The sequence below is a fragment of the Hyaena hyaena genome, unplaced genomic scaffold (genome assembly GCF_003009895.1).
Source record: "Hyaena hyaena isolate Hyena2069 unplaced genomic scaffold, ASM300989v1 scaffold_162, whole genome shotgun sequence".
Classification (NCBI taxonomy): domain Eukaryota; kingdom Metazoa; phylum Chordata; class Mammalia; order Carnivora; family Hyaenidae; genus Hyaena; species Hyaena hyaena.
Window position 1 is genome coordinate 1,964,139 of NW_024080795.1, and position 23,508 is coordinate 1,987,646.

At 44.3% G+C, this 23,508-nt stretch overlaps 1 protein-coding gene across 2 annotated transcripts in view; it reads left to right on the top strand.

Annotated features, from left to right (window-relative positions):
- The window catches only part of HS6ST2 (heparan sulfate 6-O-sulfotransferase 2), a 291,817-nt gene that overhangs the window by 187,389 nt on the left and 80,920 nt on the right, over positions 1–23,508 (top strand). The gene's annotated exons all lie outside the window — the stretch shown is intronic.

Below are 23,508 nucleotides of genomic sequence, written 5' to 3' on the forward strand. Positions count from 1 at the left end.
TGGCACACATAATGAGCGCTTAAACAATGCGCTTGAGGAACTCAGTTCACTGCCTGTCATACTTCAGAGTATAACACTGGTGATAATTCCTTCTGTGCATCTAGTGACTGAGGATCTAGGAAGCTTTCAAAGTTACCATTTTATCTCACAACCCTGGGAGGCGGGGGAGGGGGTGCAAGCATAATCATCTTCATTTTCCAGATGAGCATCCTGAGTTGCAGGGACTCTCCATGATGTAATGGCTTGTTGCATCGCTGGTCAGTAGCAAAGAGAAGATGGAAAGCCAGGTGTTCTGACTGCTGGTGGGAGGCCTGGTCCATCCCTCCACAGTATCCAGCGTTGCGTTTCATACAAGCATCCTCTTTGGTTGGGTTTGCATGGGCCCTGCTAGAACTCAAACCCTTCCCTCATGCTACCTCATATATAGTCTCTTGGGCCCCGGAAAATGTGTTTGGGTGTGGGCTGCATACTCCCTATGGCCCAGAGTAGGGCACACATGGCACGAGCTCAGAGAGATATTGGGGAAACCAGTGACTTGCCCTTGCTGCACATCCTGACAGTCTCCACTCAGGAACCTGCGACCATATTTATGAAACGTTGTTTTCATAAGCTGCTAGTTGTTCAATAAGGCATAAAAACAGCCAGTATAAGATAGTTATTTGCTCTACAAAGTCGTTTTTGCAATGCTGCTTCAATGTCATGGCAGTTACCGCATTTCGTTTCGTTCCCTCAGAGATGGGACACAGTAGATTAACCGTTGAGATCAAAATGCAGAGGTCCCCTTATTTCTGTCAGCAGGCTGGTTCCATTTTCCCCCCTCAGCCCTGCATCCTGCCCTGGGCAAGCATTTGTACAGTTCCACCGCAAGGACTAGTCACAGAGCCATCTGGATTTGTCAACGTCATGAGAAAGCAACAGGTAGGAAGACAACTTTCTTTGACCTTGGGAGGGTGTCTGTGACTTGGGAAAGCACGCTGGTATTCAGTCCATTTCAGGTTACCCCGTGTACACAGACAGTTCCCATCCCATCCCAGGGGCTGTAAGGAAGGGTGAGCAAGACGCCGTGGAGTTATCATTCTGGCTGGGGATGCAAGAGAAATATACAAGAAGAGAAGAGCCAGTGGAAAAGACAGTATAGACAGGGTCCTCAGTGTGCAGCGAGGGCTCCCGGAGAGCTAACTCACTGATGCAGCTGGTTCGGGTCAGAAGAGAACTAGCTCAGTGAGTTTGAGAACACAACAGGCACTGGCCATGGGAGCCAACACTGAGGTCCTGCTCAAACCCAGCTGGCATGTTGCCTAGTGCAAAGGCGCCTACTTCCAGGAACTCCCGTCTCAGGACTCAGTGGGAGGCTCCAGCAGGCCTCCCGTGCCTAATCTGCTGGCCGCCACAGCTGGCACTTCCCTGGCCCAGGTCTGGGGCCTTCACTGTACCCTAAAGGGACAAGGCATGTTCTAGCCAGAGAAATGCCCGAACAGCTGTGCCTGCCCCTTCCGCTGGTTTGACCGTTTTCCCAGAATTGACCTCAGGGATTCACAGAAATGATTCAGAGAAACAATTGGTTGATTCAATTAGAGAGTTAGTCAAACTGGTGTTTAGGCTGAGTTTATTATGGAAGATAGGCTTGGGGGGCTGAGCCTCTGTTGTAGTTCTTGACCATCTCGCTCACCATGTTGCTAAAGGTGGAAGGAGCTGGGAGCCATGGGGAGGGTGAACATGGAGACAAGAAGAGCTTAGTGCGCCTTTGCTACCACCCAGCTGCTAGCTGTTGTCTCACTCCCCATGAACCCAATTCTGCTCAACAAGTTGTCATGACAGCAATGCATGTCTGTTCTTGAAAGCGCCAGCAACAGTTTTCTAGCAGATGTCGGAATATGTAAGGGGCTAAGTGACTTGCGGAGAAGGGACTCTCAGGCCTAGATGTGGATAGAGAATTTGTTTGGAGCCATTTTTTCCACTATGTTCCTCAGTTTGTTCGGCTTTCTGGAGCCCAGGTTATCCTCGGTATGATTCTTCTGCTTGGCTACCCTCAGAGTCTAGTCCTTTGACCTTTGCCAGGTGGCATCTCCATTCTGGGCTATTCAGTGTTTCCATCTGTAAAATGAGAGGGTCAAGTCATATGAGCTCTGTGGTACCTTCCAGCTGCGACATTCACTCTGTGGGTTTAGACTTGTCCTCATTTGGTCAAAACTGCATTTCAAGAGTCTTGTCTCCTTTTCATATTCTTAAACTCAGCACTTCCTTTGTTCTTTGCCCCCCACCAATCTGAATATATGGGTCTTTACTGGTTTTTTTCACAGTCTTCCATTTTTCTTTTCTTATTTTTATTTTTTTAAATTTATGTTTATTTATTTATTTAGTGAGAGAGAGAGTGAGAGGGAAGGGGTAGAGAGAGAGGGAGAGAGATCAAGAAGACTCCATGCTAAGCATGGAGCCCAGCTCGGGGCTTGATCCCACGACCACAAGATCATGACCTGAGCCAAAATCAAGAGTTGGACACTTAACTGACTGAACCACCCAGGCACCTCTGCTTTTAATTTCAAGAAGGGCCATAAGGAAGTCTTGTATTTATCTAAGATACTCAGACCCATCACCTGATATCAGTCTTCTATCTTAGGTTTGCTTAATCATTCATTCATTTATATATTCGTTTATTCATTCTCTCACTCAGCAATATCAATGGTGTGCCTACTTCACAGCTGGTACTGGCCTGGGCACCATGTATGCATAAGAATATGCAACACAATCAGTACTGTAAGAAGGGAGGTGATTTTCAGTGAACGCTGCTGAAATCTGCACTACTGCACACCACCTGTGCTGGGGGACCATGCGACCTACAGTGTGTCGTTGGGAATACTTTATTTAAGAGTATTGCAAATACGCTTAATATTTAATTAATTTACAGGCTAAGCGAACTAGAATCGAGATTGCTCAAAGGATGTTTAACCTAAAAAAATAGGAAAAGGTGTGCAAATAAGCTAACAGAAGCTACACGTGTGTGTTTTCATTCCCATGGTGAAATGTGATGCAGCGTATCCCACTTAGGAGACTACGTATCGACCTAGTATCAACGGGGTTACAATTCTGTCTGTGGATTGAATAGACAAGATGTGGAGTCAGACACTGTCAATGACATTCTCCCCTAAGTCCCATGCCTTTGCCCATTTCACAGAAGGGAAACTGAGCCCATATGTTACCTTTCATATGGTGTGTGGTTGATCAGAACATAGTTGAAGTGCTTTTTAAGAAGATGGTGAGTGGTGTTCAATCATGAATTATCAGGAAAAACCATGGGACCCTCACTGTCCGGTTCCAACTGCTCCTTGTCTGTCGTGTCCTCAGGCCCAAGCCCAGCCATACCCAAATTCCGTTTGGACTTCCATAGAATGTATCAGCGGAGGAAGAAACCATGGGAGTAGGCATCCTCTTTGAGCTCTGATGATTGGTGTCAAGAACTCCTCACACATACCTTTATTCCAGATTGATTGTGCGCTCAGACCTTTTCAACCTGCCTGGCCCCGAATGCATGATTAACTGCCTGAATTCCTTGTCACAGACTGGACCCTACCACTTGATATCTTACCCTTTCCTTCGGAATTTCCTGGAGTCTTTACATGTTCTTGACCTCTGCTTTGACCTCTTGCCCAAGAGGTTCTCAAACGGGCGTCCTGCTTATGGAGCCCACCTCCTAGTCTGCCTTACTTCTGCTGCCTTGATGCCAACCACTTTCAAGTGTGACAATGACCATTCTGGGCATGCACGGGCCTCCCTCCTGGGAAACTGAAGCACCAAATGACAGCCGTGTATGAGGAGTGGCTCATTGGACAACTGATTCAAGACACTGGCAAGATCTCATTGTTTTTTGTTCTTGTATTTACAACTTTCACGTGTGTTTGAAAAGTCAAGAAAACAACACAATTTGGTTTCCCAAATTGAAATGATAATGAAATTGCCCTTTTATTTAGTTACCGTTTATCGTTCTCGTCTTTACTCAGGCCTCTTCTCATTTCCCCCACCCCTCACCATCTCCACACTGACTTTCTCTCTGGAAACAATATACCCAATAGAGCTGATCTCTACCCACATACTGTATCTTTCCAGGTCTTTCTGTCACTGTTCTTTCTGTTGTCATTCAGAAATGAAGACACATTTGTGTCTTCACATGTGGAAGACACAGCTAATGATGGCATCCAGGTTTGGTGGGAAGGGCCAACATGGCATATTCATTCATACAGATTGTGCTTGGCTTTGCAGCTGCTTTTGTTCCTGTCCCTATGCTTTTTAGGCAGCCTTTTGCCTTTGCTTGTGGAGAGACAGTCCATAGGACTGTGGTCGCTTAAACTAGTCAGTGCAGTGTGACTCAGTCCACTGGAGAACACCGAGTGTCTACTGCATCCAGGGCATCCAGGGAAAAGTGGAGTTTCACCCTTATTTTGGGAGCCCACGTGGGGAAAGAGATGTCTTCAGAGAGGGGAAAGGGCCATGAGGCTTCAAAAGAGGGAGTGACTTTGGGGCACTTGGGTGGCTCAGTCAGTTAAGCATCGACTTCGGCTCAAGTCACGATCTTGCGGTTCATGAGTTCAAGCCCTGCGTTGGGCTCTATGCTGACAGCTCAGAGTCTGGAACCTGCTTCGGATTTCTGGGTCTCCCTCTCTCTCTGCCTCTCCCCTGCTCACACTCTGTCTTTCTCTCTCAAAAATAAGTAAGCATTTAAAAAATTTTTTTAAAAAGCAGAACAGGGAGTGACTTGTCTTTAAGCTGCTTTTCACCACCTCTGAGCACCTCACGTCACCTCACATTTTTAAATCCTGTCTTCTCTTGGCTTGATTGACATTGTGCTATTCTCTCCATGTTTATCCCTTTGTTTGTAGGTTTTTCTTGTGTATACCTCTAACCGGGATTTCTCAGAGGCTCAGTTCTCTGCGCCTTTCTGCCTCCATTCATGTAGATCTCATTGATTATCAGTTGCTATGAGGAAAGCCTCACTGTCTCCAGCCCAGACCTGTGTCCTGAGTTCGGGTTCAAAGGCTGCGTGGTCATTCCAATGGGCATGTGTTGCCAACCTTCCAATACCGCCAATCTAAAACCAAACTTATACCCTTTCTTTTTGTTAATGAAGTGCCACTTTTTTCAAGATAGAAACCTCAGTATCTTCTCAGACAATTCCATCGCCACCATCTCTCTGCCGGCTGCATATCTAAGCAATGGGCAAGTTTTCTTGATTCTGTTGGGGCTTGATTCTGTTGGGGCTGGCAGTAACTTTAGGGGTTACCTAGTATGGAGTTTTCATCATCTCGGAGTTAGAGAGTCAGTAGTAAGGCTGAGAGTAAAACTCAGGTTTAAAGATTCTTAATCCCTTGAGGAGCATGTTTGTTGGGATGAGCACTGGGTGTTGTATGTAAGCCAGTTTGACAATAAATTATATTAAAAAAATAGAGATTCTAGTCTTTTGGTTTTTTTGACACACTTACTACCCTGAAGCATAGGTTGACCTTGGATAAATGGTTTAATCTTTCTGTGCCTCATCTATAAAAGGAAAATAATAATACCTTGTCTTAAGATGTTATTAGAATTACATAAAGGATATTTAAGTGAAAGATATATCATAAGGCACTTAGTGTTGGCTTGAGTCTGTCACCCCAGTTCCAGAGCCACTGCTGACATTCCTCTAGAAGCTTCTACACTCTGTTAAATCTTATCTAGTCTTTCTAATATGGAACATTAAGAAGCAACATTCTTTTCCTGTTCTGAGTCCTATTATCTTAACGACTTAAAGAATTCATATCTAACTAGAGTTTTGTTTGTTTGGGGACCTTTCATATTAGAGCAATTTAAGAGATACAAGATGGAAAAGAAACCATTTGTTTTCAAGGAACTTACAGCTGAGATGGGAAGGCAGATGTGCCTAACAATTAATTATAAAACCAAGCACTAGTTTAAGAGCTAAAGTAGAGGTAGGAAGATCCAACTATGAAGGTAAGGAAGGTTTTGGACCCTGAATATTTCTCATCCATTGTGTTTTCTGGTTCAGAATCCCCATATCGAAATGTTAGTATGGGGTATGTGCATGTAGTTATAAGGATTCAGCAAATTGAACCAGAGTCTCAACACATTCTTAAAAAGAGAGCTTCTATAGATGTTAATTCTTTGGATTAGAGCAAAGAAAGATAAAACAGAGGACCCATTAGTAAGTACTTATAGGATAATTTCCAGAATTCTCCTTTGTTAGCTTTGATAGGGAAGTGAAACAGAGACCCTAGTTAGTCTAGACATCTGCCATATCAGAAAGTGTGGGCTGATTGGGTTACTTCTGGGGATGTGGGCACTAACATCATTTTACATAACCTATTTAACAACCTGCTCCTATTTTCAATTAAATAAAATATCTTGGTCATGTATTGTCAATGAGCAGTATTCCCTTTACGAGCCCTAGTACATGCGTGGCTTTACTAGAGGAATGCTAAGAGACTGGCGAATGCATCGGGAGAATAGATTTCTGGAAGTACAGGGATGTCTAAAGGAGTGGAGATCATCTTGGAACTACTGAGAAAAGGTCTTCAATAGCTGCCATCTGTCTGGATGGGGGGGAAGGAGAGGACAGAGGGAGGAGGTTGCCGAAGGACCCATGGGTCTCATTTCACTGCTGATTGCTTCACCTAAAGGACTTAAAATCTTATGAACTGCTTTCTAAGCCAAAGCAGGGTCATTCAGAATCACCTCTAGGGCTCGCCTTTCAATGTCTAGAGCTGACAATAGAAGAGATATCCAATACATTTGAGGAAACTGAGGCCCAGAGAGTAAAGGGAATTGTTCCACTTCCTCCAGTGATTCAGCCCTTAATGGCTCAGTGAACGCTATTTTCCTGGCCTTTGTGTGTAAAGAGGGCACAGGTGAATCATTCACATACCTAAAGAAATGAAGACGTTTGTGTACTTCAGACAGAGAATCAAAAGCTCAATTTTTCTCTTTGAGAGAATGACTAAACTAGAGTTGCAAGCCCACTTTGCCTGACCTTTATAGCTCTGATAAAGGCAACCTTGATTCGTGATGCATGAGCCCAGGTCTTTGAAACGGATAAGAAATGGTTTGTTCATTGAACATGCAAACAAATTACTTTCCGAGGGCTGAAATTTAAATTGACATTAAACTCCGAGAACGTCTATATTTAATTATACATAAAGGCCAGAAAACAATTTGTAATCTTAAAATGGTAAAATTAAAAGAGAAGTCCCACCTATGCAAATAATTTACTGCATGCAATACTACCCTTTAGTTTTGCCATCATCTGTCTATATTAGCAGAGCTGGCTTTCCCAATATTTCCAGGGCAGCCCTGAAATATGAGCTCAGATTGTAAATCAGCAGTCAGAGCAGCTCCCAGGGCAGGCTGGTTCTGTACAGACAGGCGGGGGGCGGGGGGTGTTGGCTTCTAACAAAGTTTGCCCCTCTGTAGGAGGAAGAATAATGAAATACAATCTATAATAATATATTTCTCTTAGGATGGGACTTAGGGGTCAAAATGTAGTGGGAGGAAAACAGCCCAGAAAGCACAGAGATACGGGTCCTAAATCTGACCCAGGGCAGAATCAGACGCCTCTCCACTCTGGCCCTCAGGTCCCTCATCTATAAAGTGAGAGGCTTGGATCCAGTGATCAAGTTGGAAGAAGAGGGTGAGAATGTGAAATGAAAAGCACGAATCAAATAAAAATGGTTTGGTGATTTCTAAATGCTCCTCCACATCCCCTTTTCGCCCCTACACACACTAGTTTTCCCCTTGGATTGAGTATAGCCTGGAATTGTGGGAAAAGCACGAGACTAGGACTCAGGATATCTGGATTCTCATCCCAGCTGTTTCTTGAACTCTGTGTTCTGGCCAAAGCTCTTTCCCTCTCTGTTTCTCAGTTTCCCCATCTGCTAGGTGAGAGATTTTGCTCCTCATTGGTTCCCCACCAGCGGTGTGCGCTAGTGAGTCATCCGTGACTGACTAAACTAAGATTTCCCTTGGGGCAGGGCCCTGCGGTCCTGCGTGTTTTAAATAGCTTCCCAGGGGATTCTGCTGTGCACCCCAATCTCCGTGGGCCCTCACAGCTCTGCCAATTTGGGCGATGAGTGGGAATGTTTCTTGGTCTTTCTCAGGTACTGTGTGCCCGGCCACTGCCACGCTAGTGGTATGGGGATTACCCGTGGTCCATTCAGCTCACCCCTTCCCAGTAGGGTCTTTTCAAAGGATGGGAAGTGTACACTGGGCAGGAGGGCAAGAGGCACCAAGGCACACTCTGTGCAGTCACCCAACGGCAAGGCGCCAAGATGCTGCTGTTCACATCTCGGTTGTTGCCACGTGGGTCTTTCTTGAACTATACAGGAACCTGATTAAATTAACTGATTCCTGGCTTTTCAAAAATCCTCTCTCCGGTGGGTTGCATGCTGCTTATCAAGATGTGCTGAGGAAGCTGGTGCCAGCTTGAATTCTTTGTACCGAGGAGGCTGGGGTTGGACTGATTCAGAGGTGAGTATGGTGGAGGAGGGAAGGCAGGCTGTTTTTCAAACGTGGAGCTTTACAGACCAGATGTGCTTGCAAAGTAGAAATGGGTTACCGGGAGCACCTGAATGGGTTACCGGGAGCACCTGAATTTTAGAAAGTGTCTAGCACAGAGAGCTCAACAAAGGGTAGCTGCTATTGTTATTTTGGTGGCAGCCCTTGTAAGAGAAGACAGTTTGAACCCTGAGTTGCAGGCAGAAGACCCAGCTGTAATCCCTGCTGCTCTTGACGTACAAATCTATAACCCTGCCTTCCCTAGTTTCTTGGTCTCTAAGATGAGGGGGCTGGACTGAGCAGCTGGACTCAGGATTCTGAGTAGGTGTCCCAGGAGCTGCCTCAGGGGCAGGGAAGGTGTGGGAGGAGACAAGCAGGCAGAACTCAGACCGTGTATAGCACCCCTTAGGGTCTCAGGGCTTTGCACAGCTCCTATTCACTGTATTCTAGATCAGTGGTTCCAAGACTTTTCAATATCAGGACTCCTTTATGCTCCTAAAAAATCACCGGGAACCCCCAAAGAGCTTTTATTTATACGGGATATATCTATTGCTATTTACTGTATTTGAATTTAAAACTGAGAAAAATGCCAAACCATGTATTAACTTATGGAAAGTAATGAGAATACACCTATTACCTAGTAACATGACTAACATTTTTTTTTACAAAAAAAAATAACTGATTTCCAAAGCAAAACAAAAATTAGTGGCAATATTTTATATTTTGTAAATCTTTTTGGTTATCTGGCTTCATAGAAGACACATGGATTCTCATATCAGATTCTGCATTCGAGCTCTTTTAATATGTTATTTTGGCTGAAGTATGTGAAGAAGATCCACCTTCACACAAACATATTTGGAAAGGGAGGGCCTGGGTCTTAGGGACCGCCAGTGTCCTCATGCCACACTTGTAGAACTGCTGCTCTGCGTGAATGGTGTTCCCTGGGCTTGTGCAGGGCACATCCTGTGGAGCAGTACATGGCTGCTCTGCTCTTTGCCCCTCTGCCTTCATCTCATCCCCTCTTCAAACGGAACAGCTCAGTTTTTATGTGTTTTATGTGATGGAAGTATCGGAGGGTATTGTTTGAAAAGAGGGTTCTGATTCTAAGTGTTTGAAACCCACCCACCTAAACGTTAGGTTCCTGAAAACCCAAGGATTTGGGAGGTGATCAGGGTCATTGAGATCCTTTCCCTTGGCCTCTTCTTCCCTTAGAATACAAACCCCCAGACGTTGAGGAGAGGGCTTTGGGATCATGCCTCTGCTCTTCCTAGACAGTAGTATGTCATCTTAATAGTGACAGTCTTGGCTCAGGAAAATGGCATCAGATGCTTGAAAGATTTAATGCCACCTCAGCATGGAGCTGACCTGCCCAGGGAGTGTGATACAGGCTGGAGGAGGAGTGGATTCACTGTTTGCCGAGATGTCTGATCACTGGGGGAGAGAGACAGGCCCTAAGGGCAAGTTTCAGTGATATACTTAGATGTTGTCATCTTTAGAGCTAGACATTCATCATCATTATTTATTTTCTAGATTTATGTCAGATCTTTATTCCAGGGGACAGGAGCTAGTGCCAAGTATCACAGGATCTAAGTGCCCTCAAAAACCATTGACACTTCTTCCAATTTCTTGTCTAATAGAGAAGGCTGTGCTGTTCTTTCCCTTACTGCCAGAATCATTATTGATTTCATGTCATTTCTTTCATAAAATCATCTCCTGAGTCTTGCAGGGCTTGGCTTATAGCTGAGAATGTTCTCCTCACACTTCTCTGCTGGGCAAGATGCTGTGAATCCCACTGATGTGAGTCAGAAGACAGTTCCACAGCAATTCGGCCAACCTGCCCACTTTCCCTTTAGGCTGTGAGCATGCGCAGAGGTACTCCCAGAGCTGGGGGTGGGGTGAGGCTGGAGGGGAGGTTGTGGTTCTCTCTTTGTCCTCATTTGCTTTGTTTCTCCCCCCAGCCTAAGCATTAATTAAGAGGCGCAGCCCCAAATGCCCAACATTAGGGTCAATCATTTGGGCTAATTGGGTGTCTCCAGCTTAATGGAACTCTCCTCTGGAGTATGAAATAAAACGAATCTCTGGGAGAAATTGGAACCCTTGTAATTTGCTGGTGGGACCGTAAAATGGTGCAGCTGCTATGGAAAATGGTTTGGCAGTCCCTCAAAAAGTTAAACATAGAGTTAGTATATGATCCAGCAGTTTCACTCTTAGGTGTGTATATATACCTAAGAGAAATGAAAACATATGTGCACACAAACACTTGTAAATGAATGTTCATAGCAACATTAATCATGTTAATGAAAAAGTAGACTCAACACAAATACTCATCAACGGATGAATGGATAAACAAAATGTGATGTATTCACACAATGGGCTATTGTTCAGCCATAAAAAGGTTTGAAGTATCGATGTATGCTATGATATGGATGAACCTCCAGAACTTTATGTAGGTGAAAAAAGCCAGACTAAAAATGCCATGTATTGTATGATTCCTCTCGTATGAATTATCTGAATAGGCCAATCCAGAGAGACAACAAGCAGGTTGGTGGTTGCCAGAGCTCAGGGAAGTGGGGAAGAAAGTGTGACCGCTTAATGGGTACGGGTTTCCTTTTAAGGTGATGAAAATGTTTTGGAACTACATAGAGGTGGTGGTTGCACAACATGTGAATGTACCAACTTCCACTGACTTGTATCCTTTGAAATGGTTCATTTTATGTTATGTGAATTCCATGCCAATAAAAAAAGTGCAAAACACCCCCCCCACCCCCCCGCCCTGGATCCCTGGCTGCTGCCCTCTCTTGGGCTGGCTTCACTCCTGAACGTCTGTGGGATCAGGAACCCAATCCTGGCCCGCACACTCGTCCCGAGTGGAAAATGGGCTTACCGTAACTTGTGGGTCCTGTGGACCAGCTATATATGCTGCATGGTCTTCCACACCACTGTCCCCACTGTTTGCTCAGAGAAGGCAGGGATGATCCCTGTCTTCCAAGTGCCTTTGCACATTCTTGGCGCACTAGAGACATTAAGTAGATGTTTGTGGAACAATTGGATGTGTTTGTTTCATCTTCTGATTCTTCTCCGTGTACCCCTGGGGTGCTAGTATTAGGCCCACCACAGCAGGTGCTCAGGATGGATCTGTAGACTTGTCTAGTGGGTGGGGATGAAATTGTTTAGATGCCCTTTACTATTTTTTTTTGCAGTCTGGATATCCATGCAATGGGATGCTATTTGGCCACGAGAAGGAACGTAGTACTGATGCATGCTACAACATGGAGGAACCCGGAAAGCATGATGCTAAGTCAGAGAAGCCAAACATAAAAAGACAACGTGTTAAATGATTTCATTTACTTGAAAGGTCCAAAATAGGTATATCCATAGAGACAAAGTAGATCAGTGATGGGCAGGGCCTGCAAGGGATAGGGGTATATGGCAGTGACAGCCATATGGGTACTGGCTTTCTTTTCAAGGTGATGAAAATCTTCTAAAATTGAGGTGATGGCAGTATAGATCTGTAACTCTACTAGCAACCACTGATTTGTACACTTTAAGTAGGTTGTGTGGTATGTGAATTGCATCTCAACAAAGCTGTTAAAAATTTAGATACATGTTGGAGGAGTGAAGAATAAAATTTGAATTGAAGACAGATGTGCTCTTGTTTGGGGAGAGATCTCCATCCAAGATCTAGAATAGCTTTCCTGATATATTCAGAGGGTTTCTCCAGAGAAAGATTCATTTACATTGGGCTTCCCTTACAGCAGCAACTCATGTGGGTTTCCAGATCATTACCTACCTGATGAAGGGCTGAGGGCAGAGTAGCTGAAAGCCAGAGCGTGAAGGGCAACTGCCAACTGGTGGGAGTTAGAGATTGTTCAGGATGTATGTCAGTGGGAAACCAGGATTTGGTTTACACGAGCCCCACTGCCTGGTGATTTCTCCACTGTCCATAGGACAGACACTGCCCACCTCCCCACCCCCATTTTGCTCAGGAGGAATGAACAAATAGCCTAAAGATGTGCCATTTGGACAATTAGCAATTCAGCAAATCCAGCTTCAAACTAGCAGTTCCAGATTCTTCCTCCTCCTCCTGGGGACTAGCCCTACTACTTCAGTGCCTATCAGCCTTCTCAAAGGAAGAGACATGAGTTTGCTGCTACAGGGCTCCCATAGTGGGGCTGAGGGGAGTCGTGTGTGGAGATGAGCAATGCCTCATGCTACGTACAGACTTCACTGGCCCCCCTTGCCTTTAGGCACTGAGAAACTCCTTCAGCATCATCCCGCTTAGCTGACAGCTTGGGCACCATGGTCAGTAGCCCCTTAGACCCCAGGCAGGGAGCCTCAGTAGCCTGACGTGGCACCACCAGTTCCTGTGTGTGTGTGTGTGTGTGTGTGTGTGTGTGTGTAGTGATTACAAAGCTGTCTGTGGTTATGAGGAAATTGATAGGCTATTCTGATGACTCCCTGTGTACGTCAGGTTCCAAGGCCAAGGAGAGTCTAAAGGTGCTCCTAGGAGGCAAGAACCAGGTGCTGGACAAAGTTTTGTTGGACGTGGGTTTGCAGATGTGAGCTCACCCGGTTTGAATTACAACTGCAAAAACAGGAGCACATAACGACTTGCTTGGAACTTGGAGGGACCTCCTTTCTATTTGGCATGTGGCCAACAGAGAAAGGAGGGGGCCAAAACATAGTTGAGGTGAAAAGCACATAGGCTTTGGATTCAGATCAACCAAGTCCCATTGTCTAAATAGCTGCGCGACCTGTGGCAAGTGGCTTCCTCTCGCAGAGGCTCAGTTTCCTCACCTGTACAATAGGAAAGATCATCTCGCAAGATTATTGTTCTCATTAAACAACAAAGCCCAGTCCTTATGCCTGGATCTCCTGCTGCTGGTTCCCAACTGGCTTTTTCACTCCCATCTGTCTAGCCCACCCCTTGCCACCTGTTGGATGTCATAGGCGAGCAGCAGAGCCATGGTGGTATGAACTGTGTGACCTTGGATAAGTCCTTTCTCTCTCAGGGCCTATAAAATGCAGAGGTTGGGTTTGATGTTCTCTAAGTGTATCTTCCAGCCCTGACAGGCTTTTAAGCTATGTCAAGGTCAAATTGTGAGCAGCCTAGCTTGCCGTGCTTGAGGATGGACCCCATCGTTCTGCGAAAACAGTTCTTTCCCGAGGCAACAATTCTCCTCTTACTACCGTAATGATATGAGCCTTTTTGGAATGAGGCATGTAGCTTATTCCTGTTTTTTTTTTTTCTCCCTTGGTCATCATGGACTTTCTGGATTCTGTCTACATCTAATTTAATCACATTTCCTATAGATAAAAACACAGGTATATGAGCAAGAAACAGCCCTCACTTCTGCTCTAAAGAGACAGGCCTGACCTGCTTGCCAGCTTCCGTTTCCCCGTGGGCCCGAGCCCACCCACTGCTACCTGATTTATGTCGTAGGGGAGCAGCGCGGCCATGGTGAAGATTTACACCAGGCTTTCATCTTCAAATGAACTATTACCGCTCTTCCTTGTGTATTCAAGTGCTTGGCACTCACAGCCTGCAAGTTTATCCTGGAATTCAAAATGAAAAACGGTCCCATGAGAAGCTTAAAGAGAGGCTCGCAAGGAATCACTTCAGGGCAGTTTACAGGCTTGTACAGTAACTAGAGTGCAGCCGGCTCGCAGTGCAAGTGCTCTTGGCACAGAGAGTTTATATGCAGTCACTCTTCCGTCATTAGTGTCTGGAGGAGGCGTAGCGCACAGTGCAGAGGGGAAGACGCAGGGTTTTGGATATCCCACTTCAGCCCTCTCGCTTACTAGCTGCGCCACGCTGAGCGAATTATTCTCGGGGCCTCACCTGATTCACCTGTAAAGTGAGAAGGTTGCCTACCTCACAGGTACATTTTAGTAGCTAATGAGCTGGGGTGCTAGCATCCTACAACTCTGGATCTGAGTTACTAGCTGTGCGAGCCCCTCTGAGGCTCCGTTATCTATGCAGTGAGTGTAGACTTTCGTTCAGGACGCAATGAGATAATTCCTGTAAAGTGCATGGTGTCTGGCATGTAGTAAGCACTCATTAAATGGTAGCTAATAGCATGATTGTTATTGTTTGTCACTGAGGAATCACTTCCAGTAATTCTAGAAAAGATACTCTGTGTACTCATCCTGACGATTTGGCAAATTTGTCTGTAGTTTGTATTCTGTGGCGCAGAAGCACACATGGCTTTTTGGTCCCTGGTTTTGAAACTTCAGGTAAGACATCAAACTAAGAATTCTGCAATAAGAGGAGATCTGTTTCCTCTTGAAAACAAAGGATTTGCCCTCACAGTGGTTCTACATTGTCACCTTGCAACATGTCCAAAGCCTACGAAAATGTTGAGTGGGTCACGATTTTTCAAAAAGCAGCATATCCATGAATAGCAGGTTAAAAACTATACTTACTTTTTATTATTTTTTTAAATTTTAATTTCAGTTAGTTAACATACAGTGTTCGATTAATTTCAGGTGTACAATACAGTGATTCCACACTTCCATACATCACCCGGCGCTCATCATAAGTGCCCTCCTTAATCTCCGTCACCTATTTCACCCATCCCCCCCACACACACACCTCCCCTCTCCTAACCATCATTTTGGTCTCTGTAGTCAAGAGTCTGTTTCTCCTCTCTCTCTCTCTCTTTCCTTTTCCCCTTAGCTCGTTTGTTTTGTTTCTTAAATTCCACATATGAGTGAAATCATATGGTGTTTGTCTTTCTCTGACTTACTTCGCTTATTTAGCCCAGATTTTTAACAATGAAGTCTATTATACAGATGTTTCATTTGCTTGACCCCAGACACTTAGATCTTTGAGAACATCTGGATAATGAAGGGGCACTTTTCACCAGAATACTTGGTTACATTACATTCACCAGGTTTAATCGAGCCCCTGGTTTGGGTCCTCTGTTACCTATCACTGGAGATGGATCACAAGGAGATCACAGTTTTGTTGAGGAAAATGAGACAGGTAGGAAGGAAAAGACAGACAGAAGGAAAGAACAGCGGAGGAGCTGAGATCGAAACACTTCTGTGGACTCCTCTGCCCGTGCGCCCTCCGCTCCAGCACATCACCCCTTCACGGACCTGCCACTTCACTGTTTGGGGCTGGCTTGAGGGAATTTTCAGACCAAATCCAGTGTCTCCTGCCAACTTGGACGTCAGCAGAGATGGAAGCTCCTTGCCTAGAGTGGGTGGCATGTTGCTCCAGAATGGTCCAGAATATACCATTCTGTGTATCTCTACTGTCTGATCCTGTCAGTGACTTGGCTGATATTTCCTGAGAATGATCTCTATGTTTAGTTTGGCACTTGCTAAGTCATTATGTGGGAGGGAATTTTTCATGCTGTGTGCTGTAAGCATGTTAAAATGTGAGCAAAGCAGGTACATCTCGCATTGGCAGCTCACCCTCTGTGGTCTGTGTCAGCATAAAATACATGGCGTGCAATAGAGCAGCAGCCCCTAATGGAGCTTAATGTAAAGGGTCTAGTGGAAATCCTCCCTGCTGATTTGAGCCAGTGCTGAAATAGCATTCATTGTGGACCTCCTAGACCCCAAAATTGAAAATGTGGAAACGAAAACGAGAGAAAACAAGCAATACACACACACGTTTATATTTATAAGTGAGACTTTTCCAGGCCCTTATTAACAGAAAGCAAGCCCTGTTATACCCCCAGAATCTCTATAAGGGACTCTTAATGGCCTGCCTTTCTTTCAAGGAAGAGGTATATATATATAATCAAATTGAGGAAATGTGTGGCTGGAACCTTCCATACAAATGCAAGTGTTTGCATCTGGGGAACTCTAAAACACATTTGAAAATCGCCGTCAACTTTCAATTGATGGAGTCGGCCTGTGTCTGTGTGCCTTATTCTATAATTCAGACACTGCCCCCACATCATGAGTAGGAATGCTTTTCAGGAGGAAGAACAAGCCAGACTTTCTTTGATGGCCCTCCTTTTTGTTTGTTTGTTTTATTTTGCTTTGTTTGTTCGGTGGCAAAACACTCCTTTCACTGCTTTTTGAAAGACAAAATTGTCAAATAGGTTCCTTAAAGATTCTTTTGGAAAGAATATATCCTGACATAGCCAAGGACAAATTAGAGTTACGCCCATTTCTCACCAAAACAGGAATCCCTCAGTCTCCACATTCTTAATTAGATCAGCACTAGAGGGCACTCTTATGATGCCAAAAAGGGGAGAATTTTACTACAAACCGGTGGGCGGAGACGGGGGTGTTGTGAGCGGCCGGTCCAGTAACTAACTGCAGACAACAGACAAACAGTTTAGAGAAGACATCATAACCGAGAATTCACTGGCTCGCCAACAGATGAGAAAACACTATTTGAAAAGCATTGTTGAGCAATCTTCCTCATCAGATCCACTTTGTTTCCCAAATGTGGTTGGTGTTTTTGGCAATACGAGACTCAGGTATTAGGCATTATTTCTCAAATGAAAAGAACATAAGGATCCCTGATTGTTGCCACGTGATGTAGTAAAAGCCTGTTTAGGCAGAAAACAGAACGTGAGAGAGCAGCTTAGGAAAATGTGTTTACAATTGAACAGCTACTGAAAGAGAAGAAGTTAACATCCTTGAGAGGTTTTATGGCTGTCTTCCCATTCTTTTGCAGCCATTGCTTTTTGAGATGTGCTGAGGGTTGTGTGGTTGTGTCTGGAGGTGGAGGTGCCTGCTTGCCGCCGCCCCCAGGCAGTTCTCTGATGGATGCGGGGTGGGTAGTGTGTCCCCCCTTCCACACACACTGGGGAAAGGACCCATAGACTTGGGTCCTGGTCTTGCTCGGCCACAGATGTGTTCTGTGATCTGTGATGAGTCCCTGCCCCCTCAACACTAATGGTCCCTAAACATCACCAAAGATCATCTCTCAGTGGCTCAGTGTCTGTGGTTGATGACTGCAGAAAAGAAGTTTCAATTTCATTTGTTTATCAGGCACTTGAGATCTAAATCTATCCTTGGGATAGAAGGTGATTTATGCTCTCGGTAGGGATGGTACTTGAGGGATTTGCCATCCAAAAGGGTTGATATACCCATGTTAGTTACTTTTTTTGGGGGGGGTTTACTGCCCATTCCAAATATAACTTCAGAGAATTACCACATTTTTTTCTTTCATAGTTTATTGTCAAGTTGGTTTCCATATACCACCCAGTGTTCATCCCAAGAAGTACCCTCCTCCATGCCCATCACCCCTTCCCCTCCCCCCAATACCCATCAGTCCTCAGTTTGTTCTCAGTATTCAAGAGTCTCTCATGAGAATTACCACATTTAAGCTATCTGTAGCCCTCCCCCACAAATTGGCTTATTACACCCTAGTTAGGTGACTCCCGTCTTGCACGCTAGGTACTGACCGGAATCTCTCTGGCCTGCCTCGTGCAGTCCTCTGAGCAGCCAGTGAGGTCTGGCGATCTAATGGGAGGAATGGGCCACTGAAGACACTCTGCCTTTGGTCCCAGAATTTCTCAGAGCAACTCAAGAGTATTTCTCTCTAGGTTTCCGTTTGTAAGAACATAGGCTATGCTTCATAGGAATGTTCCCAGCTGAGTCCAATTCCTTATAAAGTCTTAAAATGTTGTAATGAACAGGAGCCTTTGGGAAAGCACCGAGTCTAAAACCTTCACTGTGTAGATAGGGACTACACAGTCCCTGTAGAGCCATCTTCCCCATGGGTCACACAGCAGAGTTGTCATGGGGACCTCAGTCTCGTCTTTCTAACCTTGTGCCGCGTGTTTCTTTCCCTACATACATGGACTCCAGGGAATGAGAAACCAGCAGCTATTAACCAAAGAGTTTTTGACATAGCTATAGTAGCTCTGTGTCATATATTATATAGACTGTATTTAGGTGGTATAGATGGAAGGGACAAATCCTTATCAAAAATGTGTCCTCTCTAAATGTCGTAAGACTGGAGACTGAACCATTAGAAGGTTGTTTCTGTGGGTCTAGAAGACGCTATATTCTTAATACTATTGACCAAAGGTAAGGATAGCATTGAAATCCTTGTCAACTGGAAGAGAAAGTAGGCCAGGAAGATGGGTCTGGAAGCCAGGTTTAGTATCTTGGGGGAAGGGGACTCTGGAAGAAGCAGTCAAGACAAATTCAGGAAACCTCATGGTTGTGCCAAAGGCTGACTTTCAGGGATAAAACAAATACCCCTACAATAAAGCTTGGAAGGGATGTTCTGGATGCCCGTATCCTCAGAACATAGGAGCTCCGTCTCGTGGAATACGTAAGCTCTTGGTAGCTTTGGCATGGAACAAGGAAAAATGCAGAGTAGCCAAACAGTGGAACATGGGTGTCGGGGAACACCACTCTCCCATGTCAATAAATGCGGTTGCTTTCCAGATAACCTTTCACATGTGTGTGTCTTTGAACGCTGGCTTTGAAAAGCCGTTTCTGTTCCTAAAGTAACAAGATGGCTTAGTGACAGGGGACTGTGGTCCCTGACACCGGCATGCCGTAGACTCACTATACTTCTGGACAGTTTGTTTACTTGTCTCTTCCCTAGATACAAATAATCATGCATAAAAGGTTAGTGAGTCCGGTCTCTGGACCTGGTACTCTGCTAGAGTGGGTCCATATGCATGATCTCATCTAAACCTCACAGCAGCCTTGTGACGCACACATCGGCCTTTCTACACAGGTTGTTTTTAGGTGCTTTCTGCTCTGATTGGTCAGTATGTTGAATGTCATTACTGGAGTGGGCACTATACTTGTCCCCATTTTGTAGATGAAGGAGTCAAGGCTGAGAGCTTAAGGCACCTTGGTAGTGTCATGCAGGTAGTAAATGAAAGAGCTCAGACTAAAACTAGTCTGTGTGACGCCTGGGTTTATTCCATGGCCCCACACTACCTCTCAGGCTTGTGTGTAAGCAAAAGGCTGAGGCCAAGCATTTTAACACAAATAAAGAATACAGGTAGCTTTTGCCTAGTCCCATAAGAAGCATTCAGGACTTTCCTCACACCAGTTTGAACAAGAATTCTTTGCCTGGGACTTTGTGGGCACGGGACCCCTACGCATTTAGAGGACCCGATTTAGCATGCAGAATAACCTTTTTTTCGCTAGGATATACTGAAGTTGGCCTTCAAAGTCTATATGGGCAAGTGGCCTGGGGTACAAAAAGAGGTGGTGGGTAATTGGGTAACGGTATACTAGATCAGACCAGGGTGAAGCTGGAGGGGCATCCTACATGGGAAGAAGGTGGGAAATCAAGGGCACCACAACTCCAACTCGAGGTGTGGGAGTTGGTGAGAGGGTGAGAAAATTAATCCTGTGTTAGAAACTCGAGAGGGTGAATGGGCCATTTGCTTGGCAGCTCTGGAACAGTGATAGGTAATTGGTTCCCACAGAGCGTATTATATGCCGCAGATCTGAAATCAGACCAAAACAATGTCAGCATGGATTTTTTAAAACCATTCTTTGCAAAACCTGAGCATCTGTGTAGCCTTTATCTGGGAGTGTGTGCATCTTTCTGCTGATTGACAGCAATCACCAACAGCCCAGGCTCCCAACCGATGAAGTAGCTACACGAGCAGAAAGAAAAATGGGGCGGCGGTGGGGGGGGTCAATTGTGCATCAGTTAGATTTCCAATTAAGTTTCCTTGTATAACTTTTCCATCCTAAAGAACCAGCCAGTCTATATTTCAAATAAACAAAGCTGTTTCCCTGGACAGAAAGGGAGAGAAGCAAACCATGAGAGACTCTTGAATGCTGACAAAAACTGAGGACTGATGGATGTGGGGGGGGGAGGAGGGATGGGCATGGAGGAGGACACTTGTGGGGATGAGCACTGAGTGTTATGTGGAAACTAATTTGACAATAAACTATTAGAAAAAAGAAAGAAAGAAAGAGAGATGATCCGCTGCATGTCAGCTCGGCTATTATTGCTTTGGCCATATTCTCATTTATACATAGGCTCAGAATGTTGGGTTCTGGGCTCTCTGAACTCCTAAATGGCATGTTGTACTCAGAAAGTGAGGTCTTTATTTGGATCCTTAATATCAAAGTGACTAGAAAGCGCTTTTTGTAGGTATGTATATTTCTGAAGCCCTGAGCAACTACCCTGAGGATATAAATCCCCGGGAGTAGGTGTTATCATTGGAGGTTTCTGGTTAGCATAAATCGCCATCTGGAGTTTTGGGGCCTCCAAGTCTGCCCCATCTTTCCAATGATACATACGTATTCCCTGCATTTTTGTCTCTTCCTTTCCTTGCTAATTTGACATTTAGGCAGTAGCTGTCACTTGAGGAAGATTTAGTCACATCTCAAACTCCAGCCCAGAGGATGGTTACTCGATTGCTTCTTCTCCATCCAGTGTCTGGGTCTTGGGCATGAAAACCACAGCTCCTTTTATCCACCAGCTGCTGTTGCTTTCCCAGGACGTGACTTGCTGAGGGGTGAGGAGTCTGATCTCAGAGTGTCACCGGTGCTAGCTGTTACAGAATACCACAGCATCCAGTGAGAAGACCTCTGTGACACTGCAGTATTACATAGCTGCCATTTAGACACTGCTTGTTTTTATAGCATTGCAAAGTGCACGCACGTGGAGTTCTGTGGACAGCAAATGGCCTGGCTGAAACGAAGTCTGTCTTACAGCTTTTTGATAGGGCTTTGCACAAGGAGACTTCGTGAATGCAAATAACATCCTCTCCAATCAAAAAGACAATTCTTTCTAGTACAATTGTTGAATCCAATGCCATTGGATATGTTCTCAATACATAAGTAAAGACATAAATAAAATGGGGAAAATCTCTTTTCTAGAGCTAATAACACATAGTATATTTCTGTGGAACTCTTTTCCAAGAACTTGGCTTTAAAAAAATCTTCCACGAGGTTGCACATTACATGAAAGCAGGGATTTGTGTCTGTTGTATTCACTGCTGTATCTTCAATACCTATTAACAATGCCTATCACAAAAAAAAAAAAAAACTAATGCCTATCACATAATAAATACTAAACTTTTTTGTGGGGTAATTTTTTATTAAATGTATTTGACGTACAACATTGTATAAATTCAAGGTGTACAATGTGTTAACTTAATACATTTATATGTATTGTAATATGAATGCTACTGTAGTGATATTTACCACCTCTGTCACATTGTACAATTACCCTTTCTTTTATTAAAGACTCCTTTTAAAAGATTCCATTTAAGAACCTTCCTAAAGAATGTATGTGTGTCTGCTAGGAATTTACCCAAGGGATACAGAAATGCTGACGCATAGGAGCACATGTACCCCAATGTTCATAGCAGCACTCTCCACAATAGCTAAAACATGGAAAGAGCCTAAGTGTCCATCAACAGATGAATGGATCAAGAAGATGTGGTTTATCTATACCATGGAATACTACATGGCAATGAGAAACAATGAAATCTGGCCATGTGTAGCAACATGGATGGACCTTGAGGGGGTTATGCTGAGCGAAATAAGTCAGGCAGAGAAGGACAAATATCATATGTTTGCACGTATAGGAGGATTAGGAGGAACTTCACGGAGGAACAAGGGGGAGAAGAAGGGCGGAAATGGTGGGGGAAAGGGAGAGAGGCAAACCATGAGAGACTCTTGAATGCTGACAAAAACTGAGGACTGATGGATGTGGCGGGAAGGAGGGATGGGAATGGAGGAGACCTGTGGGGATGAGCACTGAGTGTTATGTGGAAACTAATTTGACAATAAACTATTTGTAAAAAAAAAAAAAAGAATGTATGTGTGTGTGTGAATGTAAAATGGGTTCATAAAGTTAATTCACTTTTTCTAATCAGTATGCTTTCCTTTTTTTTTCTTTTTTTTCTTTTTTTTTTTTTTTTTTTTTTTTTTTTTTTTTTACATTTTCCCTCCATGGCCTTTGATTCACTTCTGATGACTGCCCACCCTTTTGATTGATGCACCTGTAACATCTTCCTGGATCACCATTGAATATTCCACCTCTGGCAACCTGGATTCCAAGGTAAGGCAATGAACTCCCAAAAGTCTTCTCAACGCAGTCACCAGGCAAACTTTCATAGGCAGTGGGGAAATTTTCATAGAAATTTTTTTAAATCATAAGAGATAATAGTTCCCCTGATTAAAGTTAAATTTGGTCCAGTCCCCATATAAATCAATTCTGTATGTAATTCTATTATTTGAGGGTTTCTATTAGTGCAGCAGAATAGAAAATGATGGTTTTGGAATGTGCTATATATTTGACTTTGGAGTTTTCTAGTACTAAAAGTCAACATACAGCTTTATGTTTTCTTATTAGTGGTTGCTTTTGTAAAAATTTTTCACCCAAAGTTGTGTTATTTTTTGTTCATGAGGCTGAGTGCAGTGGAAGAGGTCCTAGCCTCTCTTCACTGTGTAGGGAAGCTAAGTCATGGGGTAGGTAGGTCAGAACACTCTAGATTGCCTCTTTCTTGCGACTGGAATGGAAGAGGAGCACATTGGGCCCTGGATGGTAAGTCAGCTAATGGGGTGTCTTGTCTAATAGAGCTTTTGTCAAGCTCACCAAGTACATTACTTTTGTTTCTCATAACGTTGGCTTCTCCGGCAGTCTTAACAACTCACAGAACCAGGGAAGGGGGTTAGCCACACCAGGAACCTATGAGAAGAGTCTTATATTGCTTCGCAAATGGTGATGCAAAGGCTGTGCTCCTAGTACTACAATTCAGTCTTTGTTAACTCCTAAAGCATCCAGACATTCCCCATGTGAAGAAGCACTTCTCCCAAGAAAGTGTACAGGCTGTATAATGTGTTTTGGACACAAATGTGTTATTACATTGTAATATCCCTTGTTCTGGCTTAATTCATAATGAAAAGGTAATTGAGTTCCCCTTGAACCCTCAGATTAGCAATTGACCTGTGTGCAAATTCCCAGCCCCTGCGAACATCAGAAATTCATGTGTTTTGTGACTCTTAAGACATATAGTAAGAAAACAGCTAAGCATTTTGTTTGTTTGTTTGTTTTGC